The 23,895-nt window shown below is 39.2% G+C and overlaps 1 non-coding gene across 1 annotated transcript; it reads right to left on the minus strand.

Moving 5' to 3' along the window:
• Positions 1-23,075: 23,075 nt before the first annotated feature.
• Trnad-guc (transfer RNA aspartic acid (anticodon GUC)) lies at positions 23,076-23,147 on the minus strand. Its single transcript has one exon. It is a non-coding gene; the product is annotated as a tRNA-Asp (tRNA).
• Positions 23,148-23,895: the final 748 nt, after the last annotated feature.

Here is a 23,895-nt window from a genome sequence, read left to right on the forward strand (position 1 = left end):
GGATGTAATGCCAATAAGAAGAAGAAGAAGCCCAGTGGCGTTTCCCTAACCTCAATCTACCTGTGCACTGGGTTTAAATTTGAGGAAATGGTGAGCGGAAATGCATACAATAACTAGATTTTGATTTGTTTAAACGAGTCTGATAATTTTATTTCCCATTTGAGCTGACAAAATACCACATTTTTTTTTTTTGGGTCAGTGCACAGATAAAAAGTGAGGTTACGCGACGCCACTGGGTAAGTCTAGTGGAATTTCATGTGAAGACATTTTTGGAGGAACTTCACAGAGGAAATTCCTAAAGAAACTTCATGAGGAATTCTTTGAGAAACTTGCGAAGGAACTTCCGGAGGAATTTCCTGAGAAACTTCCGGAAGAATTCTCAGAACAGCTTCCGGAGGAGCTGCTGGAGGAATTCCCAGAGGAGCTTCCGGAGGAATTACCATAGGAATTCCCGGCCCTAGCCACATTATGGTTTATTTTTGGTTTTATAACACAGTTTTACCAACAACACTGTTGGTTATAACAATGAATTATTTAAGGAACATCCGGAGGAATTCCCAGCTGAGCTTACGAAGCAATTCCCGGAGGATCTTCCGGTGGAATTCCCGAGAGCCTTCTGGAGGAATTTCCGGAGGAACTTCCGGAGGAGTTTTCGGAGGAATTCCCGGAGGAACTTCCGGAGGAATTCCCGGAGGAATTCCCGAAGGCACTTTCGGAGGAATTCCCGGAGGAACTTCCGGAGGAACTTCTGGAGGAATTCCCGGAGGAACTTCTGGAGGAATTCCCGGAAGAACTTCCGGAGGAACTTCCGGAGGAATTCCCGGAGGAACTTCCGGAGGAATTCCGGGAGGAACTTCCGGAGGAATTCCCGGAGGAACTTCCGGAGGAACTTCTGGAGGAATTCCCGGAGGAACTTCCGGAGGAATTCCCGGAGGAACTTCCGGAGGAATTCCCGGAGGAACTTCCGGAGGAATTCCCGGAGGAACTTCCGGAGGAATTCCCGGAGGAACTTCCGGAGGAATTCCCGGAGGAACTTCCGGAGGAATTCCCGGAGGAACTTCCGGAGGAATTCCCGGAGGAACTTCCGGAGGAATTCCCGGAGGAACTTCCGGAGGAATTCCCGGAGGAACTTCCGGAGGAATTCCCGGAGGAACTTCCGGAGGAATTCCCGGAGGAACTTCTGGAGGAATTGCCGGAGGAACTTCCGGAGGAATTCCCGGAGGAACTTCCGTAGGAATCCGAGAACTTCCGGAGGAACTTCCGGAGGAACTTCCGGAGGAATTCCCGGAGGAACTTCCGGAGGAATTCCCGGAGGAGGAATTCCCGGAGGAACTTCCGGAGGAATTCCCGGAGGAACTTCCGGAGGAATTCCCGGAGGAACTTCCGGAGGAATTCCCGGAGGAACTTCCGGAGGAATTCCCAGAGGAACTTCCGGAGGAATTCCCGGAGGAACTTCCGGAGGAATTCCCGGAGAAACTTCTGGAGGTACTTCCGGAGGAATTCCCGGAGAAACTTCTGGAGGTACTTCCGGAGGAATTCCCGGAGGTACTTCGGGAGGAATTCCTGGAGGAACTTCCGGAGGAATTCCTGGAGGAACTGCAGGAGGAATTCCTGGAGGAACTTCCGAAGAAATTCCTGGAGGAACTTCCGGAGGAATTCCCGGAGGAACTTCCGGAGGAATTCCCGGAGGAACTTCCGGAGGAATTCCCGGAGGAACTTCCCGAGGAATTCCTGGAGGAACTTCCGGAGGAATTCCTGGAGGAACTTCCGGAGGAATTCCCGGAGGAACTTCCGGAGGAATTCCCGGAGGAGCTTCCGGAGGAATTCCCGGAGGAACTTCCGGAGGAATTCCCGGAGGAATTCTCGGAGGAACTTCCGGAGGAATTCCCGGAGGAACTTCCGGAGGAACTTCCGGAGGAACTTCCGGAGGAACTTCCGGAGGAACTTCCGGAGGAACTTCCGGAGGAACTTCCGGAGGAATTCCCGGAGGAACTTCCGGAGGAATTCCCGGGGGAACTTCCGGAGGAATTCCCGGAGGAACTTCCGGAGGAATTCCCGGAGGAACTTCCGGAGGAATTCCCGGAGGAACTTCCGGAGGAATTCCCGGAGGAACTTCCGGAGGAATTCCCGGAGGAACTTCCGGAGGAATTCCCGGAGGAACTTCCGGAGGAATTCCCGGAGGAACTTCCGGAGGAATTCCCGGAGGAACTTCCGGAGGAATTCCCGGAGGAACTTCCGGAGGAACTTTCGGAGGAATTCCCGGAGGAACTTCCGGAGGAATTCCCGGAGGAACTTCCGGAGGAATTCCCGGAGGAACTCTGCAACAGATGTTCTATAACATGCAGCTGATACATATATGAAACAGATATGTATCAGCTGCATGTTATAGAACATCTGTTGCAGAGAATTGTAATCATTACAAAGTTTTATAACAGGTTTAAAACGGTAATGAAGCAAACAATGAGAATTATTGAGGTTATCATGAGAACCAATAATCTATCTACCGTCGGATTATTTGTTTTCATAAATATAATATGTATATGTATAATAAGGTGGCTCAAAAAACACTTTTTTAAATTTTTTGATGGGTTGCTCTCTTATTCGGTTCAATATGATACCCTGATGCTCTAGACAAAATTTCAGCCAAATCGTTCAACGTTTGGGCGGTGCTAAACTCGTTGGAAGTTTATATGGAAAAATGTATGCAGAAACATCGAAAAACAGTGATTTTCAGTTGGACGACACAATTTACGATCAAGAACCATGATACTCATTTAGTTCTTGTAAAATTAACCCTTAAATGCGCAATGTTGTTTTAAAACAACAAACCGAAAATACGTTTAATGTTAATAATTTCAATGGTTATTTACGTTAAAAATATTTCCGACGATTTCTAAAAAAAACACCTTGCGCCTTTAAGGGTTAAATACAGAATGTTATGCTGAAAACCGCGAGAAGATTAGAGTTTATTAGGCAAAGATAATAACGATCGAATAGGTTATTCATTAGTGAAATTTAATTCTTTCTGGAGTTTTTGCCTTTCTCGTATACAAAGTATACGTAAAAGCTATATGTTCGCTCCAAAAATGAACTTTTTATAGGAGGGCCGGAGACCCATGTCTATGTGTGTGTATGTGTGTATGTGTGTGTGTATGTCTGTGGACAAATAAATCTCACTCATTTTTAAGGTACTTAACCTTAACCGATTTGCATTCGACGCAGAATCCTGTTCCATTGTTTCCTATTGAAAATTAAGTGGATCGGACCATGGAATTCGGAGTTATGGTCAAAATACATTTTCTTTTACCTAAAAATTTATCACTCATTTTTTGTGGCACTGATCCTAAGCTCGCAACAAGTTGCATTCGACGCAGAATCCTGCCCCATTGTTTCCCATTGAAAATTGCGCGGAACCGTTCCCCTAAGTTCGATAATTTCAAAACGCGTTAATTTAAAGCTCTACTAACTCAATATTCACGATAAATTCGGCTGCGCAGTTTTGTTACATAAACTACTTAAACAATAATCCTATTTCAATGTCAACCCTCACCAGTAAAATATGTTTTCCACACATCAGCTATAAAAATATTTTTTTATCTATCGAAATTAAAAACAAAGGCAAAGGAATGACAATTACTATCAATCGATAACACGAATTTAAAATTGTTCTATTATTACTCTTATGATGGTCGTGACCTTCTATAGAGTATTAAAAAATTCTATAGAATGTTTTATTGCAGTTTTATTACTACTCTTAATATGGATTAAAATTAACTACTTCTGGAGTGGTCCATATAGCAGGAAGGATATAATAATAAAAGGATGTCTAATAAAAAAAGACAAAAAAAAATTAGCAGCTGGTCATGAAAACCTCTTATAGAGCATAATAAATTTTAAAATGTTACTTGAGTGGAATTTATTGAAGCTACGATTTTTCTCCGCGATTGTTTGCTAGAATATTGCATGAGAGCCCTAGCTTCGAATTTAAATATTTTGGACCGCTGTTCGTTGGACGGTTTTTGAACAGATTTAAGCTATGAGTTCTGCCTTCTAGATAGAGCCTTCAATATAGCAGAACGCATTTTTTATTGTATCGGATCATCGATAGATTTGTCGAAAAACTCTCAAAGTTTCGAGAACCTATTCCAATTAGCTGATGGATTCGTTTTTCATCTATTACTCGAGTGTTGAGTGGTGTTAAATGTGAAAATGATCACTATTTCAACGATCGTAATCGACATTAAAAAAACGCTTCAAGATGCTGAACAAATGCTCAAATCAATGTTATGTTACCGTTACTATGATTAGGCAATGGTGTTGAAAAATATGAAAAAGCCATTGCAATTCCATATTATGATAGATCTTTTAGAATCCACCGCTAGAGAGGGAAACATTGGGTTCCGAGATTCTTCTACCACCACTCTAGGATGTTTGAGTTTCTTTCATTTGCTTAGCATCATTTTGAAAATCTGCCTTGAAAGAGAGGGTGAGAAATTTTTGTTACTTGATAGTTTACGTCGTTAGTCCTATTTCTATATTAAAATTAAAAAATCACTGTACCAGAGTGCGATGTAATTTTTTGATCGGAGACGAGCCAGCCTCGGGCTGAAAGTCTCGTTATTAAAGACAAAAAAAAAATTTTTTTGATGCGAACTCAGTGTCTATATACCGCAGCGGTGATATCGTGGGGACTAACTTTGATTCGCGTTATTTCTTGTTCGGTTTCAAGTTCTTGCATCTGTCAGAGTTAGACCATGACGCATGTTCTGCTGAAGTGCAGTTTCTGCCTATGTTTTATTCCTGAACAGTCTTCGGAAGGGCGACTTATTTCCTACAAACGTCTGTCTTTGCACAAAACCTCGACGAATGTCCGTAATACTGGCATATAGCGGTCGATGGATAAAAATACGTACTTTGAGAACGTGGTGTCCGACTTTAACTATATCTCTGCGATACCTGTGGACTTGAATATGATGATGTAGCTGTTAGTTGAGATGATTTTTTATCTTCGCTTTTCCGCTTCACGACGCCGACTTTGCAAACTCCTTGCTCCTGTAGATCTTCCAGTATATCCTCTTCAGTAGCTTACCTCAAATCTGCAGAAGTAATGATGCCTTTTGTCTGATCCAGTTTCCTGTTGGTTTTGGCGGTGATCTTTATATCACTTTTGTCTCCTTTTTGTATGAAGATCACACTGACCTTTTTGGAAGATGTCGGTGCGATGTTCCTATCGGTGCGTTTGACGATCATGAATATCGGATCTTCATGATGACCTTCAAGCTTGCGAAGCCATATCAATTGATTTTTTCTTCCTCCTTTTGGAGGGGTATTTTTGGTGGGACGAATACTTGCCGAAAATTGAAATCAATAAAAACTGAGTGGTATTGAACGCTCCAGTAACAGTCGATTATTCTGCAGAGCGCACTAGGTACTTTACTGTTGTCTATTTAAAAAAAAATCAAACATCTTAGGTAATATTATGTAAAGCAATTCTCGCAAGAATTTAAATGGTACTTTTTCCTATTTTTCATTCGTTCACATTTCTCTCTCTGCCGCAGAACACAACTAGAGGCCAAACCAGAATATTCGCTGCAAATGTAGCTTCCGCAAGCAAATGTAGGTTCTGTAATTGATATGTTCCCACTAGCTCGGGTACCTTCCGCAGTCCGAAATAGATAGCACCTAACCCGAGCTTGTGCACTAAAAGGATATCGATCGTCCTAACCGGAACTGGGTTACGTCGGGCTAGTGACCTCCCGCACCGTATGGTCTCTGTCTGTCGATGAGCCACCGCACCGCTACTCGTTGCTGACCGGACTCATCCAATATTTATGCCGCTGCGCTGCAACAACGCGAGCATACTCGCTACCTCGCATGACTCACTAGAACATTCGTTTGTGTCGGCGCATTTTGGTCGTTGCTGATTCGTGTTATGTAGCACCAACTGCGATATGGAAATATGTCAATCCAGTTCTGCTGATTGCCCGCCGTTTGTCCAGATGACATCCACGCACACCGACCGACACCGTTGGAATGCACAAACTCCGAACCAATTCGTTTGCTGTTATCGCGCGACATGAGAAGAGCGCGGCCAAATGAACATAAAATGCAATTACCCATCCGCTCGCTTTGGGTGCATGCATGCATACGTTCAGCAAGTAGGGTGCATTCGGTGATGCGTGATTGACGAAACGTTGTCCCAACGATGGGTGATGCCGAGTGGCGATTGGCAAATTGAACTGGGTCAGTTATGGTCCCCGAGAAACGGAACGGGTAATTGAATTCGGAAGCAATTTTCAACTGTTTGTTTGTTAATATTTGATTGAAAGGGGTGATGCGCGCTCGACGGGTTTCATTCTAAATGGTCGAGCCTGAAGAGGAAATTCAAGTTGGACCGAATTTTTTCCCAAGAAATTGTTTTGGTGGAACCAGATAAAAACAAACGACGACTAAATAAAAAGAAACTAATTGTGCAGACAACGTAATCCGGCGATAATGATGTCGAAATTTACATAATTATGCCTAATATGCGTTCATAACCATCATAAGTTGGAAAGGAACAAATCCGCTCCAAAGAAAAACAAACATTCATTTGTAAAGAAGGACAATATCAGCAAAAAATAACACTATTGCAACAGTTTCCTCTAAACGTTCTGAGAACGGAGGAAGCGGCATGCTAAATTGAACGCGGAATGCAGACAATTTCGCTGAGCAAAACTTGCACGGAATTGTGCAGCTGGCAGCGAACGACCGACACATCGACAAGATGTAAAAAGGGTTAGGGCCGCGCCGAAGGATGTTTGTTAAAAACGATACTTTTGTTTGGATTGCCGGTTGTTGCAATTTGTAACTCGGACGGACGATATTTGCTTTCGATTATTGATGAACAAACGCTTCCGGGAACGATTGGTAAAAGCGACGAATTTATGATTGGCATATTAACGGAATTGTATATACATTGGCACTCAATCTGGGGCTAGAGCTTAAAATTGAACGCAATATATCGAAATGTCATTCCCTGATTGGCTATAAATGCTGGCTTCTCACCACAACGGTACAGTAAAGGTAGAAAAAATATCATTTTGTCATAATAAAACATTGAATTTTGTGTGATCTTTTCCAAAGCCAAAACAAAACCGGAACATAAATCTCGCCTCTTGTTCCCTAAAAAATGCGCATTATTTCAGTAATTTATAGCTCCTTAAATGCATTTCTCAAAACCACTCTTGAGAACGCAACAGGACAATGTAATAACGACTTGAGCACCATCTGAGCGCAGCGCCATCGCGAAAGGTGTAAAACTGTTCTATTCTTCTCTTCTTTTTACGGCCAACCCAAAGTCATAAAAGAAGGTTCTTCAGCTCGAAAAAGCGAAATTAAAGTACGATTAAAAAGCACTTAATATTATTTATTGCCTGCGCCGTTCGTTGGGTGTCTCATAAAGTGAATTTTGTCTGCCAATGTAACAAATCGAAATCGCGCTGTGAACAATACCCTCGTTAAATGATTGTCGCCCGTAAGTGCGATGCTGTCGGGAACGAATACCAATCACGTTTTTAATATTCCCGAAACCAAAAGCTCAAATTACTTCCGCCGGTGTCATGAAATTTAATTGCCAAAAAAGATCCAGTTTTCTAACCGCATAAACAAGTTCTTGGAAACCGAGCAAAAGCAGCGCATCAGCTCGACATCAGCGCTGCCGTGGCTGCCGAATACTTCCGGGTAATGGGAATTTAATTTGGCAGGATTTTCTCATTAATCCTGCCATTCATCCATCCATCAGCTGGCTGTCGGTCGTGCGAAACCCGGAAAAAATTGCATCACTCGACTCAAATCGTAAAGCCCGGGCAAGGATCGTTTGGAGATTCCTTCCCGACGCACGAACGAACGTGGACATTGCATTGCACCAGGGAAACCGGAAATAAATATTTTGGTTAACCTTGAACGGATTTGTGTGAAGGATTTTGATGTTTTACGCCGACGATATGACGAAGACGGCGAAGAGGTTGACGAGGTTTGGCATTTTTGATTGTTCGTTGTCATGTTTCTATGCGATGGCTGTTCTTCAGATTAATTGATTTTTCTTCGGAATGGCCAATGCATTGTGCGACTCTTTTTCTCTTTCCTCCTTTGAAGGGGGATAATCGAAAAAAAGGAATCCTTTCCTTTGTAACGACAATGAATACACATGGAGTGAGGTTTGAGCAGATGAATCGCAACGATCCTTTTTTTTGCAAAATGTTCCAAAAAATGTTCCTACCCATTTCGATTTCAATTGATTATGATGACACAAAAAGCAATGTCTTTATTTGCTTTCGAAGCAGATAAATTCTTGGTTGGATTAGTCATCTTTTTTTCCGGTTGAATGAGGAAAAATTCGCTCGAGTATTTTCAAAATATAGCTCTCTGTAAAAATTATGAAAAGGAAAAGAAAGGGAAAAGGGATTTTTTTTCTATCATAAGTCTTTATAATAGGGAGAGCACAAATAAATCTTACCCCTCATAAGTAATAAAAGATATATTTTCAATTTGGTACAATATATGGAAGAGTTAGCCTTTCTGATGCCAAAATTATTTGATGACGGAGCTGTAATTGTTCATCACCAACCAACAATCATTCGTCCATACGCAAAAAAGGTACAAATTGTAGCACTTTAGAGTTTCCGCAAAAATTATTTCATTGTTTTATCGTAGGGGCATCGGGTACCAAAATGCATTTTTGGCATAGAGCCCGTATAGAATCCAGCGGCCTTGCACAATATCACAACTCGAGAAAGGTAAACAAAAAGTTTAAAAAGTGTTTTATAAATACAACGAAAATTAAAAAGAATCTTGTCAAAACAAAACGTCAATTATATCGACGTGAGAAAGAATGTGTGAAAGTTTACCTAAATATTTACAAAAAAATGCAAAATCTTCGTGGAACATATAACGTTATGAAATGTTGCCATGCCTAGCAACATTTAAATCGAAGACAGCTATTAGGTGCAGTGCTCAAAAGCGTAGGAGAAGATTTAAAATTAAAACAGAAAGCATAGCAAGACATAGAAGCTTTAGGGTTTTATAGCAAAAGCCACCCACGATACACTGTATCTCAAAATAATTGAAACCCATGCACCGAAGCGGGCGCCATTGCAATTTTGGATGGACAATATTGTACAAAAAACTATTTGTACAAAAAAAAATCTCTTACAATCCTTGAAAAAGGTAAAATAAATTACCGAAACCGTCGGATGCAGAAGTAAACTTGTTTTTGCTGCGTTACAAGACTGCAACAGCCGAAAACTACACGTTTCCGCCTAGCACCACAGTTCAGATCAATTTCGCAGATCAAAAAGCGCAATCGACAGAACAACGTGAAAGCTTTTGATTGCAGTACTCAAATTAATTCATGAAAAAAATGTTACTTAGGTCCTTTTGAAAAGTTAAGCGAGATTTGATGAAAATCTAGGATAGGATGTGCAAAATTAGTCATTGAAAATCGTACTGATTTTACGTTAAAATCGTACCGGTTTCTGATTGGTTGAAAATGATAATAGCCAACGTAGGCGATGCTTCAAGAGGGAATTTTGTTATTATGATGACCGGGTTGCCATGTATTGCAATTCCACGAAGATTCATTTGTTTTTTTCGCGCTCTTAGCGACAGAGTGTCAAAGAAAAATCGAAAATCTTGTCGAAAATATCGTCGTCATCGTTCTAATTCGTCTCGGGCAATTGTGAATCGAGGATCAATGAAGTGTAAAGCGTTAGGTTGTGGACGGAGTAGTACAAAGCATCCAGGACTGCACTTCTTTCGTTTCCCGAGAGATAGAAACACCCGTTTGGAATGGGCGAAATTGTGCGTCCACAATGAATCGGAAATCCAGTACCTTAAAATCAATTCAAACTTCAGATTATGCAGCGCAGATCTAAGCCTTTATTGTATTGAGTAATTTTAAATATTTCAACTGCAATTGTTTTTTGGAAAGAAAGGAACTGATGGCGCCACTAAGGTTCCTATCCGGTCGCGACCAACCACTTCGGGAAAATATGGCTTACTTAAAGGATAGTCAACCATACTTTATATTTTTTCTAGGTGGTGCTCTATGTTGGATTTTAAGCTAAGTTCAAAAAGCATATACGATATTTGGCTGGGCAGCATGTCCGAAACCACCTGTTTCAGTCACCTGAGACCAGAAGGCGGTTCAATGTCTCATCTAATTAACACGTACGCCCCCAACCCCCATTTTACGACAAAACTCAAAATTCAAAACCACGCAGCTCAGTCAATTTCTAACGGATTTTCAACCAATCTTCTGGAATCGATCACAAAATTCCTATAGTTTTAGGACCCGTTGTCAGTTTTTGTACAATGGCCATTGTTCCGGATATATTCCAGGGACGACTGGGGTTACCTCCCTCCCGGAAAAAATGGTCACTGGCAGATCGACTTCGAAATCCATCGTGCGACATGTCAAACTTCATGATTTTGCAAAACAAATGCACTGGAGTACATTTCAACGACTTTCGATCGAATTGGCCACCCTCCAGGTGCTTCCAGGACGTGGTTCCCTTGGGGAAGTGGCCAATATCCGTCCAATCTTGGAATCCATCTTGCGACATGTCAAACTTAATGATTTTACAGAACAAGTACACTGGAGTACATTTCGGCGCCTTTCGATCGAATTGGCCACCCTCCAGGTGCTTCCAGGGCCTGGTTCCCTTGGGGAAGTGGTCAATATCCGTTCAATCTTGGAACCCAGCTTGCGACATGTCAAACTTCATGATTTGGCAAAACAAGTACACTGGAGTCCATTTCGGTGATTTTCGATCGAATTGGCCGTTTTCCGGGTACTTCCAGGTAGACCTGTGCGCTGACTGATATTTTACCGGCGGTGGCATGATAGATCATTTTCAGGCAGCGGCGGCGGCGTCATGCCGTTGGTGATCAGTGGTGGCGTGGATCGGCGTGAACTAGTTCAAGCGCTAAAATTTCTTCAGAAGTTCGTCAAGGAATTCTTCCAGAAGTTCCTCCACTAGTATTTTTTAAAAGACCGTCTAGAAATTCTTTTGGACATGGCTCCGTAAGAGCCTCTGGGAAGTTACTCCAGAAACTCCTCCCGGATTTCGTCTGGAAGTTCCTTCAGGAATTCCTCCCGGAGCTCCTCCGGGAATTCCTCCGAAAGTTTCTCCATGAATTCTTCCGGAAGTTCCTCCACGAATTCCTCTGGAAACTGGAATTGACCACCTGGAATTCCAGGAATTTCTGGAAGATTTTCCGGATGAATTCCGGGAGAAATTTCCGGGGGAATTCCTGGTGGAACATATTGGATAAATTCTGAAGGAACGTCTGGAAAAATTCCCGGAGGAACTTTGGCAGGAATTCCTGGAAAAACTTCTGAAAGAATTCCGGTAGGAACTTCAGGAGGAATTACTGGAGGAACTTCCGGAGGAATAACTGTAGGAACTTCTAGAGGAATTCCTGGAGGAACTACCGGAGGAATTTCTGGAGGAACTACCGGAGGAATTTCTGGAGGAATTACTGGAGGAGCTTCCGGAGGAATTCCTGGAGGAACTTCCGGAAGAATTATTGGAGAAACTTCCGGAGGAATAACTGAAGGAACTTCCTGGAGGAACTGTCGGAGGAACTTCCGGAGGAATTCATGGAGGAACTTCCGGAGGAATTCCTGGAGGAACTTCCGGAGGAATTCCTGGAGGAACTTCCGGAGGAATTCTTGGAGGAACTTCCGGAGTAATTCCTGGAGGAACTTCTGGAGGAATTCCTGGAGGAACTTCCGGAGAAATTCCTCCGCAAGTTGAAGTTTGACATGCTGTAAGGCGGATTCCAAGATTGAACGAAAATTGGGCATTTCCCCAAGGAAACCCGGCCCTGGAAGTATCCGGAGGGTGGCCAATTCGATCACCGAATGAATCACCGAAATGTACTCCAGTGTACTTGGTTTGCAAAATCATGAAGTTTGACATGTCGCAAGATGGGTTCCAAGATTGAACGGATATTGGCCACTTCCCCAAGGGAACCAGGCCCTGGAAGCACCTGGAGGGTGGTCAATTCGATCGAAAGTCGTTGAAATGTACTCCAGTGTACTTGTTTTGTAAAATCATGAAGTTTGACATGTCGCACGATGGATTTCGAAGTCGATCTGCCAGTGACCATTTTTTCCGGGAGGGAGGTAACCCCAGTACTCCCCGGAATATATCCGGAACCATGGCCATTGTACAAAAACTGACCACGGTTCATAAAACTATAGGTATTTTGTGATAGATTCCAGAAGATTGCTTGAAAATCCGTTAGAAATTGACGGAGCTGCGGGGTTTTGAATTTTGAGTTTTGTCGTAAAATGGGGGTTGGGGACATACGTGTTAAATATAGTATTAAATACCTTATACAATATTGAAAAAATCATTGTAATTCAAGCATTTTTCATAAAATATGTATATTGTTACCTCCAAGTTCAATAATAATAAGTACTTTTTGTTCATAAATGCATTACATTCGTTTTATTTGTTCGACAGAATGAAAGATCCTCATACAATATTGACGAAAAATTGTTGATCCCACAATCATACATTTTACTGCATAATTGTTGATGGAAATTATGGATTGTTTTAAAAGCCCTATGAGTTTAGCAAAGACAGTGCTATGTTAAAAAGTAAAAAAAAAGTAAAAAATAATCGATTTGTTTTATCGATGATCTATTAGTGCATAAAAATAATACATTAGAAAAGCTGCTGAGCATAAAAAATGCTTATTAAAAAACTCTACAGAAGTACTTCAAATCATAATGCTTTAATCGAGTATTTAAATGATTTTTTTTAAATTTTGTCAGCCTTGTTCAAGCTCCGTCAAAACGAAGTAGTCATTTATCACAGGGCATGCATATTTTGTGTTGTCACATCCTATCCTAGATGAAAATCAGCTAACAAACGTCATTTTTACCGGGATATCAGTTTTTATTTGACTGAGCACTCGGCTGTGCGGAGGAGAAAGATCGCAGCAATCGACGGGTGCGGTTGGCTTAATTTGTTTTTCCTGTCTCAATTTTTCGAGTTTTAATAATTTGATTTAAAAGACGCGATTTGAGTTTAGTTTATAAGAAAAAACTCAAAGGTGCAGCCCAATGGGTTTGTACGCAAAGGTGACGTAGGTCGGAGGTCAACTGAATCATGAAGGCGAATAGTTGCTCCCAGTTGGATGGACTTTGAGTCTCTAACCATGGAATTAACATGACTCATCAGCCGCATCGCCACTGAAGCCACTCGACTGGCTTTCAGTGGAGGATATCACAAAAATGCCCTTCTAACACCATCCTCAAAAATGTCCGAAATAAAGGAGAAATAAGCAGAATCAGAAGCGGCACGAAACCAAACGCAAATATATTTATTTGCAACGTTTGGTTTTCGCCCGCGATGGGAACGTACGTGGCAAAGTGAGGAGAACTTCAAGAATTAATTACACATAGTTCTTTTCAGGACTTAAACTATTTATCCAAGAGGAGGCATTGGCGCCTTTATCGATTTGGCTGTCAGCGGCGAAAAGTGAAATTTTCTTGCAAGATTATTCGGTTATGATTCTGTTAGTCATTAGAATTGAAATCAGTTTTTACTGAGCCACCATTTTATACAAAAGAAGGTCAATCCGAGATAAATTATCTTCAAAGTGCAAAACTTAATCGTTTTGCGACGGCAGAAAGCTACTCTTTGGTAGCAGAATCACAAGCGCTCGATGGAAGGGATGATGCAATAAATTTGTTTGAATGGATGGATTCACTCACAACAACCAAACTACCACGCCAAACGCCGATGCCACAAAAACAGACTATTTTCGCCATTAACTCTTTCTTTCCATAAAATGCTGGTCCTGAGAAGAACCAATTTTCTTTTCCCAATGCGCCTTTCCAATAACTAACTGCATCCAAACGCTTGTCGGCACCTTCCGTTGAAATTGTTCGACCGCCACTCGATGATTTTTCGCTAAGCCTCCACCATTTGGAATAAATTTTCAGCATTGCCACTGGTGCTACCCACGCCTTCGTGCTGCAGTGTCCGCTCCGCTGCATCAAATTTTGTCGAATCGCTCCTTGCGTAATCCCAATCAAAATGGCTCACGCGTGCCGGAAAGCAGCTATCTTGTATTCAATAAATTAAGCCCGTTAGCCCCGCCCCTTTGTGATCTGATATGGATGTTGATATAATGTGCACTCATTACGATTAATGAAGGGGCGGGGCTAATGGAATAACTTCATTAGATATAAGAAAGTTGCTTTCCGGCGCGCGCGAGCCATTTTGATCGGGATTCCGCAGACATCGGACCGTTTGGAGAATGATATATGCCACTACCTTGCAAGCGGGTGGAAATGCAACAAAAATAAATAAAAGATTTCTAAAAATTAGGTTTTACGTAAAACAAATCAAAACAAGACACGGTACATTTTTTAGCGAAGAGTCCTGGTTGGAAAACGCATCATAAGTGAAAAAAAAATTGTTCTGTACTTTTTTCCCAAGCATTTTGTCAAAAATCCAAAAACCAAATATACAAGAAAGGCAAAGCATTTTCACGCCATAATCTAACACATGAGATTCAAAATAATTTTTATCAATGGGTAAAAGTATATCTTTGTCGTCATTTTTAAACGAATTAAAACTGAAAATCCATCTTCCACTCGAAACTTACGATCTGTTCGTAAAAATACCGTTCTCAAATAGACATTTAAATTTATATGGCTAAAATTCATCTGGGGGATTACTAAGGACTGTATCGAAAATAAGTTATCCACATTATTTTTTTCGAATAAAATCGGATAAATTTTAAAAAATTATTAAAATTTGTCTAGAAATATATGTTAGTTCTGTTTGTTAAGTTTTATGAAAAAATATAATACTGAATAAATATTACACTATTCCAACATTTTTTCAAGCATTTTTCTTCCGGTTCACAAATCGGCATAAAATTGCCTCGTTTTATAAAATGATTACTTTCTGGTCGAAATTACGGTCACTTGATTTTGATTTTCTTCCTTTTACGACAGGTTAGTGAACGTGTAGTATTCCCCAAGCTTGTTGACCATGAATTTTTACCTTTGGGTGTGGATAGCGAAATGCTTGGTCAAATTATTCATCTCGATGCCGTTCTTACGGAGCCATGTGTCCATAACTAAAATTTCAATATCACTTTCAATTTGCGATACATCGGAAACAACAAATTTGCAACAAACAAACGAATTCTGATTTGAAACTTAACATATGGATACATCGAATGCAGTGTAAAACAAACCTATACCTTCATGAGATTCTGAGTAGTAACACTTTGAAAGTGGATAACTTATTTTCGATACAGTCCTTAGGTAGTAAATATAGCCACTATTTTATAATAAATTATATAATAATATTAAATCCACGCCAAACGCCGATGCCACCGAAACAGTCCATTTTCGCAATTAAACCGTTCTGTTCAGAAAATGCTAGTCCTGAGAAGAACCATTTTTTTCCTCAATGCGCTTTCCCAATAATGTAATAAAAGCATCGCCACTGGCGGCACGAGATCGCAACAGTGCTATTTTTGTAGTAAACCCTTTCTTTATATAAAATGTTGGTTCGTTGAGGTTGAATGATCTGTAGCAACACACCAAGGACCACCACCAATGCGATGGATTTCCGTTGAAAATGTTACCAGCGCCTCTGTGATGCTGTGTCCGCTCCGCTGCGATTGCTTTGATGCGTCCGCTCTGCGTGAAATCTTGTTCAAATTAATGATTAGATCCAAACCCGCAAGTCATTGATTTTTGATGTCTGTGCTAGTGATGCATGTACGTGATTGGTTGGTTTATCTATTTCTAAACTTTTTATCAATTATCGATAATAAATAGTTAAAAATCAGTATTTTTATATCAATACAAAGAATCGTTGACTCATCCTTGATCAAATGGTCCGAAACAATTGAAAATCCATCGAGTAGCGGCTGAGATATTAAACTTTAAAGTCTATCATATTTTCGTGACGGTCCCCGATTTTCGCAATCGTAAAGTGTACCCCAATACAGAAAAGACAGACGTAGTTCTACGTCAAAAAAGGCGTTCTTGCGTGTTGTGCGAATGTGAACGATATTTATTTAAAATAGGTTTTCATTTGGCCGAATGACGTCGCGGCAATTGTGGGCTACTGGAAGTTATTCTCATGAAAAGGTACAGAAGGGCGAACCCCCAGTGAAAAAGTATTTCAAGTCAGCAGTTGTGATGACGGAAGAAGCAACGAAAGGATTTTCTTTATATTTTAAAAAATGGGTTTGCCAAAGGAGTCGAAAGATTTTAACGAACGCGAAAATATTACCCAGTGATGGTCCCCCATAGAAAATTCTTAAGATTGTAGCTGACTCGGAAATGGACAGATAAAGTTAGTGAGTTCCAATTATATTCTCGTGCATCATCTTAATCAAAAGTTCCCGAAGTTTTGAATATGTGGCTCACCCTGTTGAATCCCATATTAGATAAACATGAATTCGGGTTAGATTGAGTTGAACTTAATGAACTGCTTCAATGCTACATACCCTTTCTCTGTGCTCGCTGAACTCTCAGAAATGTGTTGTCCTAATTCTTAGGTGGAAACTTTACTGTAACGTTTCACTTTATGTAAAAATATTGATCTGCTTTTAAGATAACTTTTTGTATAAATCTTTATCGGAAACTCACATGTTCTGTGTGAATAAAGTATTGAAAGTTGCATTTCGAAGTCATAGAAAAACAAAAGAATTAATTTGAAATGTTTCCTAATAACTATCGAATTACTTCGCGAAATTAATTGCTTTCTAGTCACCGTAACATAAATCTAAACTAAGGTATGGAAAATTAGTTTTTTGCGACTCATCAATGATTTGCCTATCGCCGCGAAAATTGGGGGAGTCCTAAGTATCAATATGTGTTACGAACAACAATACTTGCAATAATTTTGTTAAAAATTCTCTGTCAATGTTGGAGGAAAGAAAAGTTTGTGATCGTCATAACATGATTAAAACATAATGTGTTATGATTCTTCTTATTCTTCTTCTTCTTATTGGCATTACATCCCCACACTGGGACAGAGCCGCCTCGCAGCTTAGTACTCACAGCCTCAGCCATCGCCTCACAGCTTCCACAGTTATTAACTGCGAGGTTTCTAAGCCAAGTTACCATTTTTGCATTGCCTAGACCGGCACCGGAAATTGATCCTAGCCACGATCAGCATGACCTTGCTTTGTAGTCGCGTTCAATTGTAGCTTTGTTCAATTAATAACATATTAAGTATTATTTTTGTTAAAAGAAGAAGAGTTTTTGTTACAATTTTTGTTATTTTAGCTACATGTTTTATAACAACCGCTGTTATAAAAGACTCTTGTAACAGAATAACAATCTTTTCTGATATAAATCTGTTATTATCTACTGGTCGGTATCCGGTTCACGCTTTAGTTGGCAACGGTGGCTCTTCCCGACCTTTCATTCCCTGAGTAGTTAGTGCGAATAAGATCACCCCTACACATAATGAAGACACATTTCTTGCTTCAGAAGTGAATTCTCTTTATAAGACTAGCGTTCTTATCAAAAAGGCGCCATTACAGAGCATAAGAACTGATCGAATTATTCGCAGGATTACGTGATCAACGCCTAGCTAGGTGAGGGATAGAGGACGGCTGGCCAAATCATTTCAATGAAAAAACGGGACATAATCACTTTCAAAACGGGATGTATAAAATTTTGAAAGATTTGTTGTAACTTTGATGAGTTGAGTATTTTGAATCTGCAGAGAAAACTCAACCAATCTTTAGTTGTTTGGATATTTTTTATATCCGGGAGTTTCTTTTGAAGTTTTTCAGATTTTTTTTATCACAGTGTGTATTTTAGACCTCATCATGTTTTCAAAAAGTATCAAAACCGGTCAGCCCAGAATCACAATTTTTATGCTAAAATAAACCTCCTGTCAAATTTTCAACTAATTCGGATAAAATTTCGAGGTTGCTCAAGTCGATTTAGTGTTTTTGGGCTATTTTCAATTTTGAAATAAATCTAACAAGAGATATAAACGCCAAAAATCATCGCAACAACTTCTAAACGGAAGCTTTTGGTGTGCTCTAAAAGTCTTGGGGGCTGTCCATAAACCACGTAGACTCTTGAGGGGGAGGGAGGGGTTTCGAAAAAGTCCGTTAATCTACGAAGGGGGACGGGGGGTCTACGTAGACTTTTTTTTTCTTTTTTTAGAAAACCATTTATACACCAGTGTTGTGCAAAGTTCACTATTGTTTGATTTTTTTTAGGGTTTCCCCAGATTTTTTTTGCAAGATTTTATCGAAATAATCTCTTGGATTTCTCTAGAAAAATCTAATGTATTTCACTGATGTAATAGTCTGAACTACGGTTTAAAACTATATGGCTTTCCACAGGAAATTCTTCTGTGTTGAGGAGGAAAATTCTATTCTATAAAAACTTTCGAAAAAAATTCAAAATTCCTACTTGGATTTTATTGTAGATTCAACTAGAATGTCTTTTGATTTTCGCCGGGAACTTCTTTAGAAACTACAAATGATTCTTTAAAATTTTCACGAAAAATTATGTCGCACTTCAACCGAGAATTCCTCGAAATTTCCGCGAGAAACCCTTCATTGGAGTTTTTCTGGGAAGTCCCCAGGAATTTTTTTCTTAATTTCAGAAATTCTTCGCAATTTTCGCAAGAAATTCTTCGGATAGAAAAGCGAAATTCTTCGAAATGTCCATGGGAAATCTTCGTATATTTCACGGCAATTTCTTCGGAAGTGCTAGTTCTTCGGAATAATCGATGCAAAATCTATGGAATGTACATAGGATTTTTTTTATTTCCTCAGGAAATTGTTCCAAATCTGCAAAAACGAAGGGAACCATTCTAAAATTTCACGAGAAATATTTCGGAATGTCCATTTAAACTTAAAATTACCTCGGGAAATAATTCTAAATTTTTACGAAAATTTACTCGGAATATTAAAGGGAATAGTTTTGCAATTTAGAAGGAAATTTTTGGGATGTCAACGGAATGGAATTTTTAAGAAAAGCATCGGAATTTTCACGGACAGTTCTTTGAAACATTATCGGGAAGCTTTGAAGATTATCAATCGGGATCTTCTACGAAAATTTCCACGAAAAACTTATTGGAATGTAGACTTGACATTCTCTAAATTTCAACTCAAAATTTTCGAAATGCTGAAAATTATTCGCTTTTCTACTAATTTGAACCGAAGGGAGTGGAAAATTATAGGTCAGATGCGTGATAGACTTTAAACAGTGGCGCGCCGATACAAAAGTGTGCAGGAGGAGTCGAATTTAACAGAAATTAAATTAATAGAGATTGGGTTCAGGGGCTGTGGACAGAGGATTAAATTTAATTTCGATTTTGATTGTCCAATCACATATGATATTTTGTAAAATTTGAAAAGTCTACGTAGACTTCAAGGGGATGGGGGAGGGGTTACGGAATAGTCTACTAGGGGGAAGGGAGGTTTGAAAATGTGAAATTTCGGTCTACGTGGTTTGTGAACAGCCCATTGTGAACATTGCGATTCGTTCCGTTTTGACCATATTAAAGTAATGCTTATTTGTTCGAATAACTTGTTTGAAGAAATCCTAACGTGTAAATTTATGACAAATGTTCAGTTTGTGATTTTTAACAGTTAATCGCATATTAGCAATTATATTACTCAAATGTCCAGGGTTCAAAGAGGAATAATTATATAACAAATTAGCAATAATTTGTTATAAATTAATAATTTTAACTTTTAAAAGAAACAGTGTTTTCATGCACTTAATTGCTCGAAAATTATGGTCAAAACGTGAACGGAACGAATCGCAATGTTCACAAGACTTTATAGCACACCAAAAGCTTCCATTTAGAGGTTGTTGCGATGATTTTTGGCGTTTATATCGCTTGTTAGATTTTGTTCAAAAATTAAAATAGCCCAAAAACACTAAATCGACTTGAGCCACGTCGAAATTTTACCCGAATTAGCTGAAAATTTGACAGAATGCTTATTTGAGCATAAAAATTCTGGGCTGACCGGTTAATTTTTTGACACTTTTTGAAAACATGAAGAGGTCTAGTGTATTTGTTTTTGACATGTGTATTAATATGCACAAAACGGTTCGCCTAACATTTTTACAACAATGTGTTGACTGTAAGAAAAAAATGAGACCGAAACCAATATTATTTTCTTCTTCTGATAAACCCTCCCCACGTCCAAAATTTTGTATGAAAATTTTTGCCAGGGGTTTCCAATTTTGGTTGGAAAATTTAAAGTGCTAGACTTAATCAGAAAACTATTTTTAAAAAAACTAATAGCTTTTACATTTCAACAAATTTATTTTTTCTCTATTCCATACCCCCTTTATAATTCATAATTCAAAGTCCAACAGGGCAGAAGAAGAAATTAATATTTGTCCGGTCCAATTATGGGAAAAATTACAAGTATTTTTCTCTGGATTCTGTTTCCCATGTTTTTTTTTCTTTATTAGAATGATTTTCACACAGGTGCAAAGTTCGTAACTAAACTTGGTGAATCCTGCTTGTCTGAAATCCACATGGTCCTATATCACTCACGCAGTCTCGCTACGCTTGTGGTTGACAAGCGAGCTTTTTTGGAGGTGCTGTACGTTTTATAACGGTGCAAGTTTCGGTGCAAGTGAGCGAAAAAAATCCGTGAACACATCCCCAAGGAGAAAAGCTGGAATAATAAAAATAACAATATTTAATAAAAAAAATTATTTAGCTTTTTTAATGGAATGTTTTCACTGTCATAAGACGGGTTTAGTACAATTCCAAGTGAATATGCACTATCCTATTAAATGCGGCACGTATGGTCACTGGTCAGCCTAGATAGAGAGACACACATATACTGGGCACACGGTTGTGCGGATTTTTTCCATGTTGCAGAAATAAAAACGTCTTACCACACATTTCTTATTTTTCATTTTTCGCCACTCTCTTTTCACTTTTTTGCCACTTCTACTTCCCACTTCGCACCTTTAAATTCTCACTATTCATTTTTCACTTTACACTTCTCACTCTTGCTTCCACTTCTTGTTTTTCACTTCTCACTTCTACTTCACAATGCTCTTTCCTCACTTCTCGCATCTCAATTACCGCATTGAAGTCTACTTCTCAATTTTCACTTCTGTTTTTTTTTCATTTTCCATTCTTGCTTCTCACCTCATACTTCGCACCTATCACTACTTTCTTTTCTTATTTTCCACTTCGCCTCTCACTTCTCACTTTTCACTTCTCGAATTTCACTCCTCAATTATCGCTTTTCACTTCTACTCCTCGCTTCGCACTTCTCAATTTTCACACTTTTCATGTTTCACTTTCCACCTCTCACTTCTTAATTCACATTTCTTACTTCCCACTCTCTTCTTATTTTCCACTCTTCACTTCTCACATCTCTTTTTTCATTTTTCACTTCAAACTTCTCACTTTTCATTTTACACTTTTCACTTCTCACTTCTCACCTCTTACTTCTCACCACATTTCTTACTTTTAGCTCTTGCTACACTTTTCTTATCTTTCACTTTTAATTTCTCGCCTCTAACTTTTCACTTCGCACTTCTAACTTCTCAATTCTCACTTCTCACTTGCCACTTCTCAAATATCGCTTTCAACTTCTGCTTCTCATTTCTCAATTCTTACTTTTCACTTCACATTTCTCATTTATCGCTTTTATTTTTTCGTTTCTCATCCCTATTCATCTCTTTTTACATCTCATTTCCCAAATCCCACCTTTCACACTAACTCACTTAATATGTCCGAATGGCATTCGGCAAAATAGCCTTCCTTCTTACTTTTCTTCTCACTTTTTACTTTTGACATCTCGATTTCAAAAGAAGATTTATTCACGAAAAATGATCAAAAGTTTATTATAGAGGGACAAAGTGTGTTTGAATTTTAAACAAGTTGTTCAAATTTGCTGAAATACAATTGAATCATTTGTTTGAGAAACTGCATATATCCATTTTACACAATTCCAAGAAAACTACAAAAAAAACTCAACTGTCGGAGACGAGTTTAGTACTTTCAATTTAATTCCACTACGTTTAATTTAATATTTTTTCTACAAAAATCTGTTTTTGAACAAAATGGCACCGAATCTTTCGAATTCTTTGATACAGATCAATAGTTCTAGGTAAAAATCAACAACCTGGGACACTTTCAGTTCGAAAAATGCAAGCAATACTCCAAAATGCAAGACTCCAAATTTCTCAAACATACGAAACAAAGTTAAACATTTCAGAACAAAAACTGTTTTTTCGTATTTTTTGCCAGAATACGAATTCTTGGACGATGACTCAGAATATATAAAAATCTCATTTTGGCCAAAAACATCACATATGCAGTTTTTCAAACGAAGGGTTAAATTTCAATTTAATCATGCGCGCCACTGATGCGCCATTGGTACTGGCTTGGTCTCTAATGGGAATCCTGTCCCACTGTTTCCTATTGAAAATTGGCAATTGGCAATGTGCCCAAACATATGGCTACAAAAGCCTATTTGATATTGGATAAGAAAGTCACCTAATTACGTCTAGGTGGATGATCAGAGTATTTCAATGCTTAATATGGTTGGCTATTATCTAATAACAAAGTACTCTTCGAACTCTTTAACATAAATATTTCATTTAATTCCACCACCTCGTAATACTTTTACATATACGCATTTTGACCTCAACTGTAAGGTCATTTTCAGTGTCTCGTACTTTACTCCACTTTACGAGACACTGAAGACGACCTTACAGTTGAAGTCGAAATACGTATATGTAATAGTATTACGAGGTGATGGAATTAAATGGAATTGTGCTAAACTCGTCTTATGACAGTGACGTCATACATGTTATGACAGTGAAAACATTCCACTATAAAGGGCTAAATAATTTTCTTGATGTATGACGTAATAAATTAGCCGCTTTGATCGTTCTTACAGCGAGTTAACTTTTTGAAATCAGTATGCGCGGGAAGGTGGTATCTATCTGTTTATGCAGCATATTGTACATACGTTAGTGCCTGAATGCTCACTGCGGCGTGTAGGAAAAAAAAGTTCTCCCCGACGGGGAATTGAACCCCGGTCTCCCGCGTGACAGGCGGGGATACTGACCACTATACTATCGAGGATGTGTTGAAGCATGTTGGATTAGACGACAACAAAATTTCAATTCTTAATCGCGAACATATTACAATGCTATTATAAAAACTTGACTTGAGATCATCAAATAGTTACTTGTAATTTACGTATTCGTTTGTTTTTAAATTCGATATGTTTTTATAAATGACCGTCTTTTTCTACGTACAGTGTATATGTTTCCATATTCTTATTCGGCATAGTATCTGATGATCATTGCGCATTTTAAAGTCGATTCCCTAGTTCGGCCGAAATTTTAAAGGATGAGAATTACTGTTGGACGCAACTTTATGAAATTGAGTTTTGTTTCGGAAACAAATGAAGCACTATGTTAGATATTTGGTTTCGATGAATAGCTCCAAAGTCGAAATTCTGAATTTTCAGTATTGGCTTTTTCAACAATAGACAGTAATATTAAGTTTTTCCTCTTTCGAGTTCAGCCTTATGGAGTAATAAATTGGACCTAAAGTGCAAAGCTAAGATCCTTCCTCTCTGAAATTCACATCAAATGTCTTCTTAATTGCTTCCAAAAATATTCTATCCACATCCGAAACGAGCTTACCGCCGGATTACTGACGCCACATCTGATTCGCATTGTAAACGAAAAAGTAACAATTCAATAAATCCCTTCATTCGGAGCAATCCCATCCCGACCAAAATCCCACTGGACCTTTGCCATCACATCAAAATAGATTATGATTCTCACCCATCAGACAGCAGCAGCAGCAACGCAACTATTAG

Source organism: Armigeres subalbatus, chromosome 2 (genome assembly GCF_024139115.2).
Source record: "Armigeres subalbatus isolate Guangzhou_Male chromosome 2, GZ_Asu_2, whole genome shotgun sequence".
Lineage (NCBI taxonomy): Eukaryota > Metazoa > Arthropoda > Insecta > Diptera > Culicidae > Armigeres > Armigeres subalbatus.